The sequence below is a fragment of the Daphnia carinata genome, unplaced genomic scaffold (assembly GCF_022539665.2).
Source record: "Daphnia carinata strain CSIRO-1 unplaced genomic scaffold, CSIRO_AGI_Dcar_HiC_V3 NW_026453066.1, whole genome shotgun sequence".
Classification (NCBI taxonomy): Eukaryota; Metazoa; Arthropoda; class Branchiopoda; order Diplostraca; family Daphniidae; genus Daphnia; species Daphnia carinata.
Window position 1 is genome coordinate 4557 of NW_026712521.1, and position 19384 is coordinate 23940.

General features: G+C 35.8%; 1 long non-coding RNA gene across 2 annotated transcripts; it reads right to left on the bottom strand.

Annotated features, from left to right (window-relative positions):
- Nucleotides 1–1100: 1100 nt before the first annotated feature.
- LOC130698306 (uncharacterized) lies at nt 1101–2368 on the bottom strand. Of its 2 annotated transcripts, none has more exons than XR_009003265.2 (7): nt 2322–2368; nt 2089–2198; nt 1821–1989; nt 1658–1757; nt 1426–1597; nt 1248–1360; nt 1101–1183 (listed from the first exon to the last, which is right to left on the bottom strand). It is a non-coding gene; the product is annotated as an uncharacterized LOC130698306 (long non-coding RNA). The 2 variants fall into 2 exon arrangements; XR_009003266.2 differs by having other exon boundaries at nt 2074–2198.
- Between the last annotated feature and the right edge of the window lie 17016 nt (nt 2369–19384).

Sequence of the window (19384 nt, forward strand, 5' to 3'; positions counted from 1 at the left end):
TAAATAGAGACCTACGTGGCAAGAACGAAAATAATGAGTTCCGCTCGGATCATGGAAGGCATGCCAGTGTATTGTTATACAAAACTATCATGGCACGGCTTGGAAATAATGGAACACGAGGTTGCTCATCCATGTCAATATCGGCAATTCATACGATAAGTTTGTTTTTTTCGCTAGTTTATTCAGTTTATGCTTTCCTTTCATTTTTCGTTTTCTTAATGTTGATTTATCCCTTTTCTGTTGTTGTTCCTTTCTCTTTTCTTGTTCTTCGATGCGTTCAACCAACTTCTTTCTCGTTTGTGATGTTGATTTTATTCTCTTTCCTAATTGGTTTATCAAGCTCGCAATCAATTCCACATTTTTTTGAACCTATTGCGCTTAGTATTCTTTTATCTGTTAAAATACAGAAAAGTAAAATTAGTTGAAGGTCTATTTTTTTTTGTCGAAATCAAAGTTTACCTTGGCATCTGTTATTTTTCCTTTGTTTGTTTAGTTTCTTCTTCTCCAACTTATCTAACTTCCGTTTAAGTTGAGTTTTCATTTTATCAGAGTCCTGCTTTTCCCCTGAAATTGGATGACATATGCTGGCTTGCCTTCCTTAAACAAAAAGATTATAGCACATACATACCCTACTAGCCTTTGTCCGTCCCAGGGACATCCCATCTACGTCCTGGCTGGCCGATCGGGACGTCCCATTCTGACGGCAGATGTACGTCATCAGAATGTCCTAATGTCCGGTTTTAGGGACGTCCACTGGAGGACGTCCTACGGACGTAATTAATTGGAAGTCCTGGTAACGTCCTTATTTGGGAGTACTACGGACGTCCTTAGTTGGCCGTCTGCAGGATGGCAAATCCGTACGTTCAGTGAACGTACGTATTGGAACCTCCGCGGAATGTCCGGATCGCGGCAGCCAAAGGACGCAAGAAAATTTGTTTAAATTAAAATAATACCATAAATTTTTGGTAATTGATTTACATATCATTTATTTTTACAAAATACAAATAATTAAACAAAAAATTCAAAAAAAACTTTTTCGATTTGACTTCGGTAGCAACAGACGAACTAAATCCAGGTAAGCATATTATTTACATTTGTTGTACCGATCAAAAAGCTCTTCAACTTCCGCAAAACAGCGACGATCTTCTTCCTCATTTTCACGCACAAATTCTTCCAACGGATACTAAAATCACAAGAAATATGAGATCAGGTAATAGTTTGAGCTTAATTGAAATTTTAAAACTAACCTTGTGGCGAGGGAAGGTTCCAATTGGCCAGTCCTTTGTAGGAATGTCCAGTTTATGGACTGGCTTGGTATGAGTCGTGATTAACGTACCAAACGTTCTGTCGTGGAAAGCGCCTTTTGTAACAGAGCAAAGGCTTTCATTTAATATTGATTCAACATTGTAACGTGTTTCTAAATACCTTTGAAAGACATAAGAGTCAGGTCAGAAACACCAGGCAATTGGTTCATTACGCAACTCGTCTTCTCCTCTGGGGTATATGACTTATCTCCCCTCTGTTTCCGGCGATACCAAACGAAAATTTCCTTGTACGCATTTTCGTTTGAGCACGATCCACACGCCATCGTCGTTACCTTTAAATATATTTTTTATTATTTGCAATAGGTCGGAACAATTAAGGAGCTACAACTTACCTCTGTATGGCCTTTGGGAGCAATACGTAACAGAGAATTCTGGACTCGCTGAGGATAATTTTCACCAGGAAATACACCGAGGGCAGGTCGGTTTATGAATCTTTGAGAAATATAAATTAAAATTTTGATGTTGCCCAGACAGGTAAATAATCAATTCAATTACGTTCTGATGTTTTCTTTATCTTGACATCTAATAATTCAGGGTGGTTGTAACCTAATGGAACTGAAGAGGTTTGAGTGTAAACATCAAGCAGAATATTGCCATCGACATCGTATAAATAGTTTCGTATGCTCTTCGAATAATCGGCGAACAACTGCACTGCGTCCGAGATCTGCAAAGATAAATTTGGTAATTTAAAGTCTTACGACGTTAACACAAAGTATGGCAAATAGTATAAAGAAATATGGCAACTGACTTGAATTTTTTTCACTTTTTTTTCACACTGCTATGCGGCCGTTGCTCAGGCTGCTGTTGTTGCTGATGGAAAAAGTCGAATAACTCTGTTGTTTTACTTTGCGGGCCTTTCAACTGCTTCCAAAACTAAGAAAGAAAAAAAAACTCAGGTTTGATGAATGAAAATTACGAACAAGAAAAACGAACAATAACATATAATATATAGCATGCAACAAGAATGAACAACATGGAACGAATCCGGGTTTTTACCATCTTTATTCCTGCTGGATGTTAGGGTTCGCCACCTAAGACGATAATAAATTAAGGTAGTTAATAGTTGAAAATGCGTCTAACTGAAATGATAATTAAACAATGGCTCTCAGATACTATCTAGTAGGAAGATTATAAAAGTTTTTCAACATTCCAAAAAGTTATAATTATCGAGTACTTTAAATTTTAGATAAATACGAAAGAAATTCACCTGTGGCAATAAGACACTTGTCGTAGGTGATGGTAAGGCCGTCATCTAACTCAGCTTTGCGACCAGCAATGTCCAGTTTAACTACATGATGTCCTCGCACAACTGAAACACCACCATCATGTTCTTTGGCAACTAATTCCACTGGACTGCAGTAGAATTCATCCTGATCGAAGAACAAACTGGATCCAAAAATAGGTCACATTCATTAAAATAACGCAACACAAAATTATAACTTTAGACAATCACCTTCACTTTTTTCCGTTCCACTGCTTAAACTTCAGTTTGTTTGACACTTCGGGATCGTCACTGAACCACAATTCTTACGCGATAGTGGTGGCCTCATGTAAGGCAAGTGGTTTTCTTCACCAATGACTAAGACCTAGAACAAATGATTCAATTAAAAATGGCGAGATATTTTATGGCATGCTTATAAAAGTCCGATTCGATGAGTTGTAGCTTGAACGTGAACGGAAGAACGAAAAGCCTTTAAACCATAAAAATAAAATTAATTTAGATTCAATTACACATATTTTACCATTCATAGCTGGGTGTGTGGTTGGTTTTCTCCTCAACAACAGAATTGGTTGTCTTGCTTATGTAAATTGAAATCCGTTAAAGCTCAGTACTTGCATCTTGAGATTAATGTCTTGACGTAACTAACAGCTGTAATGGTGTTATTTCATCTGAACGATAAGAAAAATGATTACATAAATTTCACGAACAAAAAACTGTGAACATCTAGATTACCAGAAGGATGATAGTTATAAGGCAGCTAACAAGTTGGTTCCCAAATGGTTCATGGTAAATCATCTCTAGTTTCATGATTCTCCTTGAAATTAACCACCAGATTACTAATCCGAAACATTTCGGATTAGTAATCTGTGTCAAATTTCCAAATGCAATTAATAAAATTATGTCTATACTTTAAATTCCTTTCCTTCCACGTAAATTTTTTTCTTCTGTGGTGCTAATGCCAACATGAATTTGAAATGTACCAAAACTGCCAAACCTAGGAAATGGTTTTGGTTTTAGCTTTAAGTGCGACTGGTGTATCTGCACCAGATTCACGGGTTTGCCTAGCAATCCCTTACGCACGAGTGATTATTGTTTTTGTTGTTTTTTGAGTTGATATTTTTAAGGAAGGGAAGGATTGTTGGGGGTGGTGGGAATCGAACACGAGGTAACTATCTACGAAGGTATGGCGATAGCCACTGTGCCAGGACCGCACAAAACCTAGGAAATAAAAATTTTTTAATTTTACTGAAACTAGCCACTTACCTGTCAAACAAACACCGCTTACAATAAGCAACTTCAACGATTCATAGAATTGTAGGATGTTGACACTTCGAGCTTGCAACAGTCGTCTGCTTGTAGTAACCGTTGCCATATATATCGTAAAAAACAATATTTTGCGCAAGGGCAAACAGTGTTTTATTATGAAATTAACGTTTATTAAATTATTTTTATGTAATAATTTTATTAGTTATCTGTGTATTAAGAGGTACTTATGCGCCCTCCCAAGAATCCTTATTGAGGCACGAAGAAAAAAAAAGTGAATAGTGACACTAGTAAAGGGCGGGTGATGGTAGGCCTGAAAACACCAGTAAGAAAATGTAAAATGCAAAAATTCAAATACTGTGTAAACAAAATTACTTTTCTATTAAATGAGCTCTAAAAAGCAATAGAAAAAGCATATAATCCTGCAAAAATATTATGAATGTAAATAAAAAAAAAAAAAGTTATAATGCAGTGAAGAGGCGTCATATTGATAACGGTGTTTGGAGTGCAGAAACCAATATAGGCCGTTCGGTTTTTTTTTCAACATATAGGAAAACCAATTGTACATTGATTTTTTATAATGGAGAAATAGGACTTTAAGGCTGGAGAAATAGGACCCTCAATATGGAGAAATAGGACCCTTCAAAAAATGTTTGAAGATTGGGTCCCATTCCTCCAGGTCCTATTTCTCCAGGTCCTATTTGTAGGTCCTAAATCTTCGGGTCCTATTTCTCCAGGTCCTATTTCTCCGGCTACCTGTTTTCTCTGTTGTTGTGGTACTTGTTGTAGTGGCCATTGTTGTTGTTGTCGTAAGTTTTGTAGTTGTAGTGGTTGTTCAAGTTGAAGTTATCTTAGCAGTTGCCGTAGGTGTAGTAGTAGTGGTGGGTTTAGTGCTTGTCGATGTGATTATTGGTTTTGTAGTTGTGGTGGGTTTTGTTGACGTTGATGTCATACTGGGTTTAGTTGTCACTTTCTGTGTTGTGGTGGGTTTGCTAGCTGCTGTGCTTGTAACTGGTTTAATTGTCGTAGTGCTTTTTACCGTAGTTTTTGCTGTTGTTCCCAATGTGGTTTTTATTGTGGGCTTTGTAGTCGTTGTAGCGCTTGTCGTTGTTGTGTGTTTTTCTGTTGTGGGTGTGGCAGGGGGTGTGGCCACAGTTTTGCTGTTCTCTGATTGGTTGTTATCCTCTCTTTTCATTAGTGGTGGTATGTTTGGGAGTGTTTTCCCGTCCAATGGCTGTGTAGTGTGCAGTGCTATGATGGCTGCCGCTGAGAGAGTCCGTATTTGGTGTGGGTTGCGATATTCAAAGTTAAAGTGTTGTTTTTGGCTGGAGCTGTGACAATGCCCCGGGGTCACCCGTCCTACTCTCTGTGTGAGACACTTCCTGTCTGATGAGGGTGAATGTAGCCCAGTTCTATCTGTTGCCATGAGCTGTCCTGTGTGCTCAAATGTGCCCCAGATTGAGCTGGTGCTAGCGCACTCTTGAAGTATTAGCATTGTCGTATTGGCTTTGATACAGGTGTTTGTGTTGAACGGTCTGATGGTGAAGTCAGATGTATATTCGAAAGCTTGTCCTCGTTCTGTTGTTTTGCTACAGTTGGCTACCATTGTTTGTGATTGTACTAATGGATCGTTGCTGTTAATTAGTTTTCTTAGTTCTTCTTGACATTGCGGCCACTCTTTGTCGCATTCTTCTAATGTCATTTGCTTGTTTACTCCATGGTGTGTTAGACATTTTTCGTTTGGTGTTTTTCCGTTTTTCAATAGGCCCCAGGCAATCATATCCCAGATTATATTTCCGCTACCGTGATTAGTTTTTAAAATTCCTCCAAATAGCGGTGAATTAATCGTGGTTGTGATTGCCTTCCGTTGTTCTTGTTGAATTTCCTGCATTTCTGCTAAAGTTGTGTCTGGGAAATTTTCTATGATGTCTGGATTGGTGTTGACAGTTTCAAAGATCCATTTTTGTGTTACGCTGTTCTTATCATCTCTGCATTCTGTCAATATGATAGTTTGGTATGTTCCTAGTGTGATACAGAGATACGATTCTTGTGAAATTAATTGATGGTTTTGTTGATCTAGAATCCACCACGTTGAAAATTCTGAGCATTTAGCAACAATTAGTCGGCCTGCTTCTCCTTCTGTGATACAGATATTACTGTTCTGGATTCTTATTGTTTGGTCAACGATGTATTCGATTTCTGATCCTTGAGGAAGTGGATCATCGTCTTTGAGACGAAAGTGGGCGGTTAACTGAGTGTTTTCGTTTGGTTTGTATATTATGTATATAGTGGCGTTGTAATTTACACTCCGGTCCTTCTCGTTGATCCTGATTGACTGTTGATATCCCATTATTATTGGCCCCCAGGCGTACGAAATGCTGTACAGACGTTTTCCTGAGTCTTCCGAGGGAGTGTTGAGCAAGAATGTAACTTCTTGTTGAATGGATCGTTTCCGCATGGTTAACTGGAGTTCCCTGTAGTCCTTGCACACCGATGTATCTAGGTGAGTATTTTGTATACATGTATGTATAGTTGTTTTGAACATCTCGTACAATTTTCTCGTTGTTTCGGTTGGAAAGATTAGGTATGTGAGCGGTACGCCCACAACTTTGTAACCTTGTGGTGTTATGTCCCGATCTGGTTTGTTGAAGAGTGAAATTTCGATCTGTCGATTGGTGTCGTAAAGACGGCTGGTGTTTTCGTGTTCCGGTATTCTCGGAAGTTCCAGATAACCGCTTCCTTTGATCAAGGTTTGAGAATATGAATTATTTGTTGTCCTATCTCCCCATACTATTGTGTTTTGATTTTGGATGAAGTGTCCTTCCTGCTGGGTAGTATTTAATGGTCCAAATGGGCTCTCAATTGGGTCGTCTTGTTTTTCCTGCCGTAAGGTGATTTGTTCTGCAACACAGTTGAGGGTGTGATATGTTTTTATGGCATACCATTGCCCTTCACCTGTCGGGGTGGCTGTGAAACTCAGACCCGCTGGTCCGGTCTGCATGTTATTATCGCCACACTTCTTGTCGTTCACCATTCTCCAGCATTCCAGTGGGGAAATTAGTTTAGTTTCTTGTGAATATATGGTGTCGAAAGATCCGATCCAGAATGACCCAGTTATTTTCTTCGTTTTTATCCATTGCTTGCAGGTCCAGCCTTTCCAAGAGGCTGCTGGTTTTTGTGTTGTTTTTAAAGTGTACAACGTGGGTATTCTGGGTAAGTGAGCTGTATCTGATTCTTTGTTATTGCAGTAATAGGTGCCTCTATATCTAAAATTCCTCTGGTCTTTACGTTCTGGCAGTCGCATACGGTTGAATAGATGGGATATGTGGATGGAATGATGGTGAGTAATTGGATGAGTGATAGTATCAGTTCCATCTGCGAAAAGAAAATTTGGACGTTTTAGAATCTCGAGACTTCGTTGCGTTGCCGTAAGTTGTATCGTGGATTCGTCATTCTAGTGTGTGCAGGATTAATTGGTATAGGACCGGGGAGATTTGGTGCGATGACTTTGCAATTTTCCGTTTCTGCTGCATGATGATGCGGATGCCAACACGCTCTACGGACAGGTATTCTTTTGTTGTTGATGAAGCTGTTTCTTGGTCTGCCTGGTCCTCGTCGCACTGTTTCACTTCTTGGTTGTTGTGGAATACTAGATAATTTTTCTGTTTCTTGGTTTGCCGGGACGTAGAGTTTTAGGCGGTTGACTTGTACCACTGATTTTAGTTTTTCATTGCTCGCGTTTTGAATCTCATAAGTGAGATTTGAGAAATTTCTGATGATTTTGAATGGTCCATTCCACCTGTTGATGAATTTTCCGGCAGTTGGTGGAGCTTTCAGTAGCACAAAGTCACCAATGTTATATTTGATTGCTTGTGTTCCTTTGTCGTAATATCTTTTTTGTTTTGTCTGTGCCCGAAATAGGTGTTCCTTTGCTAGTTGCTGAGCCTTCTTCCATTGGTGTGAGTACATTACACTGGTATCCTCGTATGTTTCGTATCGCCTGTCTATTTTGATGTCGTTTGGGAGCACTGGTTGTCTCCCGAAGAATAGAAAGAATGGGTTTTGTTGCAGTGTTGATTGCTTCGCTGTGTTGTAAGCAAATGTGACAAATGGTAGATATTTGTCCCAATTTTCTGGTTCATCCGTTACGTAGCAAGCCAACATGTCACATAGGGTTCTGTTAAATCGTTCTACTAATCCGTCTGTCTGGGGATGGTATGCTGTTGTTCTGATTTGTTTGATTTTAAATAATTTGCAAATATCTTGGATTAAGCTCGACAGGAAATTAGTTCCTTGATCTGTTAAGACTACTTTAGGGGATCCATATTTGGTGTAAATATCATTAACCAGTATTGTAGCAATTGTTTGGGCAGTTTGATCTCTCATTGGAACCGTGAAGACGAAACGACTGGCATAATCTGATAGGACTAAAATATACTTATGTCCCTTTGCGCTTTCTTGAACGGGACCCACAATATCCATCGCAAGTCTTTCCCACACCCTTTCGGCTGGGGGCATAGGTTGCAATGGTGCTTTACTTCCTCCCACAGCCTTGCGTTTTGCGCATTTAAGGCAATTTTTGATGTGTTCTGTTACGTTTTGTCGCATGTATGGGAAGAAGTATTGTTCTCTAAGTCTGGCTATTGTTTTTTCGATTCCTAAATGCCCTGCCATCATGTGATCATGATTTGCTCGTAAAATTCCGTCGATTAACGGTACAGGGACTACTAATTTTCCTTGTCTATCTGTTAATAGACCCTTTTCATTGATTATAAAGTTGCTTGAGAATCTTTTATTTCTATTTTTCTGGCTATCTTCTTGTATTTCCATCATTAGTTTTTGACAATATTTATCTGCTTGCTGTAATTCTATCCATCTGTCTTCTTTCTCAGACCTTTTACTTTCACTTCCAATTTCTCTTTCGAAACCTACGCTTTTCCTTTGAAGACTTTCCCTCTCAAAACTTTCGTTTTCTTTTTGAATACTTTCGTTTTCTTTCTCCAGCTGTTCTTGTTTCTTTAATCTTTCAATCCTTAGTTTTTCTTTTAGATTTTCACCTTTTTTTCGAATATTTTCTAGCTCTTATGACAGTTCCTCTTTCCATTGCCCTTGTTTCTACTCGTGCTATTGGCACTATGGGAATACGGCTTAGGGTGTCTGCATTTTGGTGCGACTTCCCAGGCCGATACCCAATGACGATGTCGAATTCTTGTATTTTTAGTGCCCATCTAGCTATCTTCCTGCGGGTTCTGTCTTGCTCATTAACCATTCTAAAGGTCTATGGTCTGTAAATACGGTGAATCTGCGTCCGTATAGATACGTTCTAAATACGTCAATTGCGTGGATGATGGCGTAAGCCTCTTTCTCTGTGGTTGACCACTTGGCTTCGCGGTCGTTCAGATGTTTAGAGCTATACGCTATGACGACTTCCGCGCCGTCTGATTCACGGGGTTCCTGTACGTCGGACTCCGCTGAATCCGCTGATTGAGGTAGAGTTTGCATCTGAGCCAAGACTGCTCCTATACCGTATCCTGAGGCATCTGTGTAGATGAGAAATTCGCGCGTGAAATCTGGATACCCTAGGATAGGTCTAGTTATGAGACAGTTCTTGATACAATCAAAGGCGTCCCTTTGTTCCTCTCCCCATTTCCACTCGGCTGATTTTCTCGTTAGCGCTGTCAGTGGGTGGGCTTTATCAGCAAAAGCCCTGATGAACTTTCTGTAATAGCTAGCCAAACCTAGAAATGAGCTCAATTCTTTCACGTTTTTGGGAGCTGGGTATTTGATGATTGCTTCTAACTTTTTTGTACTCGGTGTTATTCCTTTTTTCGAAACAATATATCCTAAATAGTCTAATTCTTCTTTGAAAAATTCGCATTTCTTTCTTTTTAATTTTAGTCCTGCGTCTTTAAGAAGTTTAAACACTGCTTCTAGATGTATCACATGTTCAGCAATATTATTACTGAACACTATGATGTCATCCAGGTAAACCAATGCGAACCTGAACAATACTGATTTCAATATGTTGTTCATTGCTCGTTGAAAAGTGCTTGGTGCATTTGTTAGTCCAAATGGCATTTTATTAAATTCGTATTGTCCAAGTTCACAGATGAAGGCGGTTTTGTGTTTGTCGCTTTCTTCTATCTCGATCTGCCAGTAGCCACTCACTAAGTCCAATGTTGAGAAGTAAACCGATCCGCTCAATGCATCAATGGTGTCGTCGATTCTTGGTAATGGGTATTTGTCTTTTACCGTTATTTTGTTAAGTGCCCTATAGTCAATACACATACGCATTTCTCCATCTTTTTTGGGGACCATTACAATTGCTGCTGCAAATGGGCTGTGACTTTCTCTAATGATATTGTTACTCATCATTACATCTATTTTTGTCTTGACAATTAGTTTTAATGCTTCTGGTGTTCTGCGCAATCGTTGTGTAATTGGGGCGTTGTATCCTATGTTAATGGAGTGTTTTACATCAGTTGCTAGACCTAAATCTGATTCTCTTTCAGCAAATAGGGTTTCGTGTTTTTTCAATAGATTTCCAATTTTAATTTGAATCTCGTCGGAAATGTTAGTCGCTGTACTTTCTTGGGTTTGTCCAATTCGCTTATTTTTCTTGTCAGTTTCTGATTGGGAGAAAGATTCTAGGTTGCGATAATCTGCTTCTGTTAAATCGTGGTTGTCGTTATAGTCTGATGAACGGTTTGGGCGGAGTGGAATATGAATGCCGACTTTGCCAAATGTTATGCTGTATATTGGGAGTATGTTATTTCTAAAGTTATGTTCTACTCCGGAATGATCGTAATTGATCTGCCTGTTTTTGGTATTAATTTTTACATTGTTGCTTGATAAGAAGTCTAATCCTAAGATACAATTTTCATTTAAGTTTTCCATGATAAAGAAATCATGCTTAATGACGTGACTGCTGTTAATGACAATTGAAAATCTAAATTTTCCTTTTGAGCTTAAGATTTCTCCTGATACTGTCCTAAATATCGGCGAGGGGGTATTTTTAATTTCTTCGAGTTTTTCCCTCTTCTTAAAAAATACTTTATCTGATACTAAACTGGCTGCTGCTCCTGTGTCTACTAAAGCGTTAATTTCTTGTCCAAAAATTCTTACTGGTATACGGATTAGTTTGGGTATCGCTATTTCTAAATTTTGTGTTAAAGGGTTGGTTGGTAGGGATATTGTGTTTACTGCATTGGACGGTGGTTCGGGATGTTGATACGTGCCATATCTGTCCAACATTCTCGTGCAATGTGTCCTTTTTTATTGCACTTGTAACAGATAATAATCTTATTTCCAAGAGTGTCGTGGGTGTTCGGCTGGTTTTGTCGTTGCTGCGGGTATTGTCGTGGATAACCTGGGTTTTGGTGATACGCTTGTTGATTGTTGCTCGGTTGAAAGTGTGGTTGATTGTAATGGGTCGGTCCGTTGTTGTATGAAGGTCTCTGTGTTTGTTGATATGAAGGGTAATTGGGTTGTCGATACCCTGGGGAAGTACCTTGTCTTCGTGGTGAAGTATAATTGTTGCGGTATGGGCTGTTCTCCCTGCTACGGCCAAAATTTCGGTCACTACTGGGGCCTCTGCTATTTGATCTGTCGTCGAATCGAACTCGCGGATTTTGTGATCTGGAGTACCGATCACTTGATCGTGAGGATCTTGGTTCGTATCGATCTGCTGCTGCTATGGTTATATCAGTATCCTGTGCCAAGTTACGATTTTTATTAGTTTTTTCCAGTTCCTGAATTTTTTGTTTTAAGAATTCAATTTCTGTCTTTTGTTGTGAAAGTTCGTTGTCTTGTTGTTTCTCGTGATGCGTTATCCCTGCTATCACCGCATTTATTTCCTTGTCTTCTGCAGTTTCCTTGCTATATAGGATACCTTTGGATATGATTAGTTGTTTACAAAGCTGATCAAAATCTTCAGGGTCTTCGGGCATTCGAAAATAGAGCTCTGCTCTGAATTTTGGTAAAATGCCTTGCATCAGAATTTTGATTTTGGTATAATCTCTCATTCTTTTGACTGTGTTTATGAGTCGACCTTCAACTATTGTCTGGTTTTGGTCAGATTTTTCTTCTTTGCCTTCAATGGACTCGTAGAGACTGTTGATTCTTGAAATAAAGGCTTTGCATTTCTCTTCAGGTTTTTGTTTTAGCGTGGATAACTTTTTTCTTTGTGCTGCTAAGTCGTATGCATCCTGGAATCTTGCAATAATGGCAGTTTTCCATTCGTCATAACTTAATTCGTCACCTTGCTCTTCCACGTAGTTTCCATGCCATTCTAAGGCATCGCCTTTTAGTCTGTCAGAGAAGAATCGTATTTTTTGGTTGTCGTCCCAGTCGTTGTTGCGTGCGACATGTTCGGCGTCCTTCAGCCATTCTGTTATTAGTTTATCAGTACTTTTCCCTTTGAAGATTGGAATTGACTTTTTGTCTTCTCTGGAAAATAATTCTCCTAATGCTTTTACAATTGGTTGGGTTGTGGATGTATCGAGGCTATCGGTATCTGTTGCGTCGCGGTCAATTCTTGAAGCTTCTTTGTGTGAAAGTCCCATTTCGATTTTGTTTTTGAGAGTTTGGTACTTTCGCTCTAGTTGAAGAAGGTTGTCGTTTTGGATCTCGATTTTGTTTTGTAGGTCGTTGTTGAGTTGCTGTAGTTTTTCAACTTGTTCAGATTCTAACTCGAAGTGAAGGGATTTGTCTCCTTCTGTTATTGAGGTTAGGTCGTTTATCTCACTTACTAATTTCGTTATCTCTCCTGGTTCGTTGGAGTTGTCTAAGTCTTCGGTTTCAGCGAATGTTACCTGTTGCTTTCTATATTCTCTTATCCTGTTTTCCAGATACTTAATCTTTTCTTCTTGGTTTATTGTCTGCGCGTTGATTTTTTGTAATTCTGTTTCAAGATTTTTATTCTTTGTAGTAATATCTATCAGACTTCTTGGTAAGGCGACTTTTTCTGTTAAGGTTTTTTCAAGGATCTCTTTTGTTTCTTTTGTTTCTGTCTGAAGTTGTTTGTTTGTTTCTAAAGCTGCTTTTATCTGTTGCTCGGCGGTTTCTAACTTCGTAACCAGTTGTTTTCTTTCACTTTCAAGTTTGCTAATTATTTCTTGCCCTTCTCTCTCAACTGCTATGATATTGGCTTCTTTTTTTCGTAACAGGTTTTGTAGTTGGTTTTCTGTTGCTGTGGCACTTTCAAGGCTTGTTTCTAATTCGCTTATTCGATTGGCAGTTTTTTCAAGGGAGTTTTTTAGTGTTTCGTTACTTTCTTGGAGTTGTTCAAGGGAGCTACTTAAGGTGTATTTGGAACTCTTTGCCTTTTTCTTGTTGCTCTCTAGCTGCTTTCTTAAGCTCTGTAACTCAAAATTGAGTTCAGACGAACATTTTTTCTCTGTAATCTGCGCAAGTACTACTTCTCTTTGTAAAATACGGCTGGTACCTAATAAGAATTCTTTCTCTTTACCATGTACAATGCTAATTTGCTGTAATAAACTTTCAAGGTTTTCGGTGTTGCCACCAAGGGATTCTACGTAATTTTTGACTGTCTTTGTGGTGTTTGTAATAGTTTCTGCTGTTATACCACTTGGTACTTACAACGATGGTTCTAACAACGTATATGAATATAATTGTAATGCGTTGTGGGTCTCTTTAATAACTTCTTGTTTTTTGGATTCTATTTGTTGGATTTTTGCTTTTGTGGTGGTAGTCTGATAGGTTTTGTTTTGTTCTACTTCTTGTTCAAATTCTAAGTCCACAAGAGTTTTCCAGTGGTCTAAAAATTTTTCTCGAGGGTAGTTGGGATTTTGGTTGGTTGTGTCTGGCTCGGGAAATACGGGGTACAACGGTGGAGATAGTTCGTCAGCAATGTTCGGATACAAAGTATTCTCCTTACGAGTAGTCTCTGATACAATATGATCAAGCGGCATTCGCTTACATTTGATGGTGTTCCTTGGTCTGGTAGAGTTGTTGGAGACTCGTCGGGGAAGTGTAGAGCACAATCACTGAAATAAGGTACGGGTAGAAACTTTGTACTGGACAACAAGTGTGAGTCTCGTTGGGACCTCCAATTTTAAAGTTTCATAACCTCGTGTATTGCAGTGAATCGTCGTAACAATTCCGATTTAACAAGGTACAAACATGCTGTATTTATACTACTAACTAACACACATTTGAAGGTAAAATGGGATATACGTGTATTCAATGTGAATATAGTGTGATACAGTGAGTTTCAATATCTACATTCAAACAGCATTCAAATTATACGTGTATTCAATGTGAATAGACTGTGATACAGTGAATCAGTTTCAATGTCTACATTCAAACAGCATCAAATATACGTGTATTCAATGTGAATATAGTGTTATAGAATCAGTTTCATGATCTACATTCAAACAGTATCAAATATACATGTATTCAATGTGAATATAGTATGATACAGTGAGTTTCAATATCTACATTCAAACAGCATCAAATATACGTGTATTCAATGTGAATATAGTGTTATAGAATCAGTTTCATGATCTACATTCAAACAGCGTCAAATATACGTGTATTCAATAAGAATATAAAATGATACAGTGAGTTTCAATATCTACATTCAAACAGCATCAAATATACGTGTATTCAATGTGAATATAGTGTTATAGAATCAGTTTTATGATCTACATTCAAACAGTATCAAATATACGTGTATTCAATGTCAATATAGTGTGATACAGTGAGTTTCAATATCTACATTCAAACATTATCAAATATACGTGTATTCAATGTGAATATAGTGTGATAGAATCAGTTTCAATATGTACATTCAAACAGCATCAAATATGCGTATATTCAATGTGAATATAGTGTTATAGAATCAGTTTCATGATGTACATTAAACAGTATCAAATATACGTGTATTCAATGTGAATATAGTGTGATACAGTGAGTTTCAATATATACATTCAAACAGCATCAAATATACGTGTATTCAATGTGAATATAGTTTTATAGAATCAGTTTCATGATACATTCAAACAGTATCAAATATACGTGTATTTAATGTGAATATAGTGTGATACAGTGAGTTTCAATATCTACATTCAAACAGCATCAAATATACGTGTATTCAATGTGAATATAGTGTGAAACAGTGAGTTTCAATATCTACATTCAAACAGCATCAAATATACGTGTATTCAATGTGAATATAGTGTTATAGAATCAGTTTCATGATCTACATTCAAACAGCATCAAATATACGTGTATTCAATGTGAATATAGTATGATACAATCAGTTTCATATCTACATTCAAACAGCATCAAATATACGTGTATTCAATGTGAATATAGTTATCATGTTTCAATATCTACATTCAAACAGCATCAAATATACGTGTATTCAATGTGAATATAGTGTTATAGAATCAGTTTCATGATCTACATTCAAACAGCATCAAATATACGTGTATTCAATGTGAATATAGTGTGATACAGTGAGTTTCAATATCTACATTCAAACAGCATCAAATATACGTGTATTCAATGTGAATATAGTGTTATACAATCAGTTTAATGATCTACATTCAAACAGTATCAATTATACGTGTATTCAATGTGAATATGATGTTATAGAATCAGTTTCATGGATCTACATTCAAACAGAATCAAATATACGTGTATTCAATCTGAATATAGTGAATACAGTGAGTTTCAATATCTACATTCAAACACCATCAAATATACGTGTATTCAATGTGAATATAGTGTTATAGAATCAGTTTCAATATCTACATTCAAACAGCATCAAATATACGTGAATTCAATGTGAATATAGTATGATACAGTGAGTTTCAATATCTACATTCAAACAGCATCAAATATACATGTATTCAATGTGAATATAGTGTTATAGAATCAGTTTCAATATCTACATTCAAACAGCATCAAATATACGTGTATTCAATGTAAATATAGTGAATACAGTGAGTTTCAATATCTACATTCAAACAGCACCAAATAAACGTGTATTCAATGTGAATATAGTGTTATACAATCAGTTTCCTGATGTACATTCAAACAGCATCAAATATACGTGTATTCAATGTGAATATAGTGTGATACAGTGAGTTTCAATATCTACATTCAAACAGCACCAAATAAACGTGTATTCAATGTGAATATAGTGTGATACAGTGAGTTTCAATATCTACATTCAAACAGCACCAAATATACGTGTATTCAATGTGAATATAGTATGATACAGTGAGTTTCATGATCTACATTCAAACAGTATCAAATATACGTGTATTCAATGTGAATATAGTATGAAACAGTGAGTTTCAATATCTACATTCAAACAGCATCAAATATACGTGTATTCATTGTGAATATAGTATGATACAGTGAGTTTCAATATCTACATTCAAACAGCATCAAATATACGTGTATTCAAGGTGAATATAGTGTTATAGAATCAGTTTCATGATCTACATTCAAACAGCATCAAATATACGTGAATTCAATGTGAATATAGTGTTATAGAATCAGTTTCATGATCTACATTCAAACAGTATCAAATATACGTGTATTCAATGTGAATATAGTATTATATAATCAGTTTCATGATCTACATACAAAAAGTATATAATATACGTGTATTCAATAATGAATATAGTGTTATAGAATCAGTTTCAATTCTACATTCAAACAGCATCAAATATACGTGTATTCAATGTGAATATAGTGTTATAGAATCAGTTTTATGATGTACATTCAAATAGTATCAAATATACGTGTATTCAATGTGAATATAGTGTGATAGAATGAGTTTCAATATCTACATTCAAACAGCATCAAATATACGTGTATTCAATGTGAATATAGTATGATACAGTGAGTTTCAATATCTATATTCAAACAGCATCAAATATAAGTGTATTCAATGTGAATATAGTGTTATAGAATCAGTTTTATGATGTACATTCAAACAGTATCAAATATACGTGTATTCAATGTGAATATAGTGTTATAGAATCAGTTTCATGATCTTTATTCAAACAGTATCAAATATACGTGTATTCAATGTGAATATAGTGTGATACAGTGAGTTTCAATATCTACATTAAACAGCATCAACTATACTTGTATTCAATGTGAATATAGTGTTATAGAATCAGTTTCATGATCTACATTCAAACAGTATCAAATATACGTGTATTTAATGTGAATATAGTATGATACAGTGAGTTTCAATATCTACATTCAAACAGCATCAAATATACGTGTATTCAATGTGAATATAGTGTGATACAGTGAATTTCAATATCTACATTCAAACAGTATCAAATATACGTGTATTCATTGTGAATATAGTGTTATAGAATCAGTTTCATGATCTACATTAAAACAGTATCAAATATACGTGTATTCAATGTGAATATAGTGTTATACAGTGAGTTTCAATATCTACATTCAAACAGCATCAAATATACGTGTATTCAATGTGAATATAGTGTGATAGAGTGAGTTTCAATATCTACATTCAAACAGCACCAAATAAACGTGTATTCAATGTGAATATAGTGTGATACAGTGAGTTTCAATATCTACATTCAAACAGCATCAAATATACGTATTCAATGTGAATATAGTGTTATAGAATCAGTTTCATATCTACATTCAAACAGCATCAAATATACGTGTATTCAATTTGAATATAGTGTTATAGAATTAGTTTCATGATCTACATTGAAACAGTATCAAATATACGTGTATTCATTGTGAATATAGTGATATAGAATCAGCTTAATGATCTACATTCAAACAACATCAAATATACGTGTATTCAATGTGAATATAGTGTGATATAATGAGTTTCATGATCTACATTCAAACAGTATCAAATATACGTGTATTCAATAAGAATATAAAATGATACAGTGAGTTTCAATATCTACATTCAAACAGCATCAAATATACGTGTATTCAATGTGAATATAGTATGATACAGTGAGTTTCAATATCTACATTCAAACAGCATCAAATATACGTGTATTCAATGTGAATATAGTGTTTTAGAATCAGTTTCAATATCTACATTCAAACAGCATCAAATATAAGTGTATTAAATGTGAATATACTGCTATAGAATCAGTTTTATGATCTACATTCAAACAGTATCAAATATACGTGTATTCAATGTGAATATAGTGTTATAGAATGAGTTTCAATATCTACATTCAAACAGCATCAAATATACGTGTATTCAATGTGAATATAGTGTTATAGAATCAGTTTCAATATCTACATTCAAACAGCATCAAATATACGTTTATTCAATGTAAATATAGTGTAATAGAATCAGTTTCAATATCTACATTCAAACAGCATCAAATATACGTGTATTCAATGTGAATATAGGGTTATAGAATCAGTTTCGTGATCTACATTCAAACAGTATCAAATATACGTGTATTCAATGTGAATATAGTGTTATAGAATCAGTTTCATCATCTACATTCAAACAGTACCAAATATACCGTGTATTCAATAGATAGTATGATACAGTGAGTTTCAATATCTACATTCAAACAGCATCAAATATACGTATAAATACTAAATACAGATATAGTATGATACAGTGAGTTTTAATATCTACATTCAAACAGCATCAAATATACGTGTATTCAATGTGAATATAGTGTTATAGAATCAGTTTCAATATCTACATTCAAACAGCATCAAATATACGTGTATTCAATGTGAATATAGTGTGATACAGTGAGTTTCAATATCTACATTCAAACAGCATCAAATATACGTGTATTCAATGTGAATATAGTGTGATACAGTGAGTTTCAATATCTACATTCAAACAGCATCAAATATACGTGTATTCAATGTGAATATAGTGTTATAGAATCAGTTTCAATATCTACATTCAAACAGCATCAAATATACGTGTATTCAATGTGAATATAGTGTTATACAGTGAGTTTCAATATCTACATTCAAACAGCATCAAATATACGTGTATTCAATGTGAATATAGTGTATGATACAGTCAGTTTCAATATCTACATTCAAACAGCATCAAATATACGTGTATTCAATGTGAATATAGTGTTATATCTACATTCAAACACATCAGTTTCATATATCTACATTCAAACAGCATCAACTATACGTGTATTCAATGTGAATATAGTGTTATACAATCAGTTTCAATATCTACATTCAAACAGCATCAAATATACGTGTATTCAATGTGAATATAGTGTGATACAGTGAGTTTCAATATCTACATTCAAACAGCATCAAATATACGTGTATTCAATGTGAATATAGTGTGATACAGTGAGTTTCAATATCTACATTCAAACAGCATCAAATATACGTGTATTCAATGTGAATATAGTGTTATACAGTGAGTTTCAATATCTACATTCAAACAGCATCAAATATACGTGTATTCAATGTGAATATAGTGTTATAGAATCAGTTTCAATATCTACATTCAAACAGCATCAAATATACGTGTATTCAATGTGAATATAGTGTTATACAATCAGTTTCAATATCTACA